The following is a 3,704-nucleotide window of genomic DNA, read 5'->3' as shown; positions in this document are numbered from 1 at the left end:
AGCAATAATAATAATAATAGTAATACCCTCTCACTCACTCATTCTTTTACATCTAGATAACTAACAATTATATTGAAGAACTTGACCAGTAAAAATAAAGTAATAATACACAAATGTTTTTGTTTGTATGAACGTCTGCAGGAGCCAGTAGGAATGTTTTTGACCAAGACCATTGTCGCTATTCTTTCATAAAAGCCTGACATGAAGACTAAATGTATTGTCTTCGTATGTGATGACATTACATAAAAGCTTATAGCTAGATAATCACTTAAGCAAATAGATATATGATCCAATATTTAAAATACATATAAAAATAGGTGAAAGACATATGTATATAAAAACCTAATAAGTATAATAAGATATTGTTTTCTGGGTTTTCCAAAATTTTAAGTAGAAAAATGCAGCAATTTGACGATTCTTGTTGAAGTTTTGCTTGTTATATATTTTCTATAGCACATATTTTATGATTTCCAAACTATCCTAAGTGCTACAATTACAAACAGAAAAATATCCTACTTTGACCATCAGATGAACTTTTATATCAAATGTAAATATTTTCTATTTCTTTTTACATATGTAGCAGCATAGATATAAGAGGTTTCTATTTACATAGGCATAAATAACAAATTAATTGCTTTGAATATATTTAAGTTCTAATCACTTCTATGATTTGCGGGTTTACCAATATGCTACTACTTCACATAGAAAAATATTTTATTTTGACAATTGAATTAACCTATTTATTTTACATATTATGTGGGAATAATCAGAGGCTTTAGTTTATATATTTACCAAACATCGACACATCCCTTTTAAAGTGACTATTTTATGAATTCTGGACTGTTACATTCAAATCTGGATTAAAAGATTAGAAAGAAAATATAACATGAAACACAAAAAAGTCTAAAATTATTTTGATTAAGGTTTTAATACAATGTTTTCCAAGTACTTTTTTAGTTCCAAGTAGTCGGAAGCAGTATATGCAACATTTTTTTTTTTTTTTCTGGTAAACACAAAAAAGTCCTTAAAACACCTTACTTCATACACACAGTCATCTTAAACTATTTATATTACTATAGATTAGATACTTGAGTCCTCAGTCTAATTACAGAAATAATGTATTTCACTCCCCTTTTCATTAAAAACATCAAAACTTACTTAAGTTGAAATTTACATCGATCATTAAATATGTAGTACAGAAATGCAAAGTTTAAGAACATCTTGTTTAATATCTCCAAGTAAAATTATGAATTTGTATTTCTTGTCATTATCTATTTAGAATCTAAGTATAGCACTCAAAATACTCAAAATTTTCAATTTAACACCGTTACTAATTACATAATTTTGACACCACATATAAAAAGTTTTTTAAATATCTTATTTCATCCAAACTAAATAATTTACATTACTACATTTTGTATTATCTTTAACTTCCTAATCTGTAGAAATAAGCATGCGGATACATTTTGCAGTTTAAGGAGGTAGGTTACCTTGATATTTGTATGTGCGCATACCCAACCGGAAGCTAACGCGATGATTTACGACGATGTTTACGACAAATTAAATGTGTTTGTATATCCATTCTTCAGAAAAAAATCCTGAACCTGCCTCTGACCTTATGCTTAATGGTTTCATAATGCAAAAATAATGAATACATTGCCGCAGAAACACTTCAAAACACTGTTCCCTTAAAATGACGTCATGACATTACGTGTCAGTTACCGCACAAAATTAGTAGCTTTTATTTTGAAAGTACGTAATTCTGTACATTTTCTTTATTTGAACTATTTTTAAACAGCCATTATTTGTTGAAATATTTTTATGAGTGTTAGCTCTGAATAATAATCAATATTTTGCTTCTTTTATGTAGTTATATTGAAATGTTATGCGGAATGTTAGAAAATGGATGATGGTAACCAATGTTATTTGGAAAATAGTTGAGTGAATTAAAGGTTACTTATAACGGCCATTTTCAAATAAAAATTGGGCAGTTTGATTAGTAATTATACCTGTTTTTATACGCCCGTTTGAAAAATGGGACGTATTATGGGAACGCCCCTGGCAGGCGGGTGGGCGGGCGATCGGCGTCCACAGACTTTGTCCGGAGCATATCTTCTTCATGCATGGAGGGATTTTGAAGAAACTTGGCATTATTGTTCACCATCATGAGACGGAGTGTCATGCGCAAGAACCAGGTCCCTAGGTCTAAGGTCAAGGTCACACTTAAAGGTCAAAGGATACAAGAATGAAAACTTTGTTCAGAGCATTTCTTCTTCATGCATGGAGGGATTTTGATGTAACTTTGCACAATTGTTCACCATTATGAGACGGAGTGTCTTGCGTAAGAACCAGGTCCCTATATCTAAGGTCAAGGTCACACTTAGAGGTCAAAGGATACAAGAATGAAAACTTTGTCCGGAGCATTTCTTCTTCATACATGAAGGGATTTTGATATAACTTGGCACAAAATTTAATGTTCACCACCACAAGACAGAGTGTCATGCGCAAGAACCAGGTCCCTAGGTATAAGGTCAGATACAAGAATGACTGTCAGGAGCATTTCTTCTTCATGCATGGAAGGATTTTGATGTAACTTGGCACAATGAGACTGAGTGTCATGCGCAGGTTCCTTCTTTAGAATTACTTCCCTTTGTTTTACTATAAATGGCTTATATTTTAACTTTTTCATTACTAGTCGTAGGGAAAAATTGAGACCACTTTTCATTAGTACAACATGCATTTTACATCCAATGTTGAGGTGTATTTTGACCTATCTCTACCTGGTAAGAATTTTTGTGTGGACTTACAACATGTTTTTTTTTTTTGGATTATTATTTTTTTTTTTTTTTTAACTTCCCTTAGTTGTTGTAATACTACAAATAATATATATTGTAATTTTTTTATAATTGACCGTAGGGAAAAACCGAGACCACTTTTCTGTGGTACAACATAGATGTTACTTTCAAATTTCTACCTGGTAAGGAGTTTTTTTGTGGACTTAGAAAAACAAAAGAATTACACTAATTACTAAACAACCACAAATTTAAAATTCAATTTGCAAATACTGGTGCTATTTGCTAATTTGCTGTGATGGGTGTATATTGTGACATTCTGGCACTCTTGTTCAGTTTCCGTTGATAATATATTTAATGTTACTTATATACTAAAACTAAGCTCTAAAATTGTTCAAATTTCAGTAGAAAATTGTGGTTTCTTGAATTAAATTGATGTTACCATGGAAACGAAGCCTGTGACCTATATATCTAAACATAAAATTCAAAAGCGTTGACACTGGTCTATTTAAGGAACATAGCTCCGGCTTTTTATTTGCATTAAATTTTCAACAATATCCATGAGAGTAATAGCAGCCTGCAGAACGATTTTTACATAAACAAGAGATCACAGAGTGATCTTGGCGCCCACCAATGTGCCTTTTTTTAGTGTTCCAAATTTCAAGATTTACTGATTATCTCTAGGTCAAACTTCATATCCGTACACAACACTGTGCATGTGGTCCAAATTCGAAAGTTGTAGCTTGAGAAATGTGAAGGTAGGTCACTAGATCAATTTCAAGAACAAAGTTCTTTGTACACAAAACTGTGCATGTTTGAAGGCTGTAGTTTGAGAAATTTGAAAGTAGGTCACTAGGTCAATCTTAAGGTCACAGTTTATTTTGGTACAAAAAACTATGCAAGTGGTCCAAA

The sequence above is a fragment of the Mercenaria mercenaria genome, chromosome 3 (genome assembly GCF_021730395.1).
Source record: "Mercenaria mercenaria strain notata chromosome 3, MADL_Memer_1, whole genome shotgun sequence".
Lineage (NCBI taxonomy): Eukaryota > Metazoa > Mollusca > Bivalvia > Venerida > Veneridae > Mercenaria > Mercenaria mercenaria.
The sequence above is the reverse complement of the archived record's forward strand: the minus strand, read 5'-3'. Positions refer to the sequence as shown.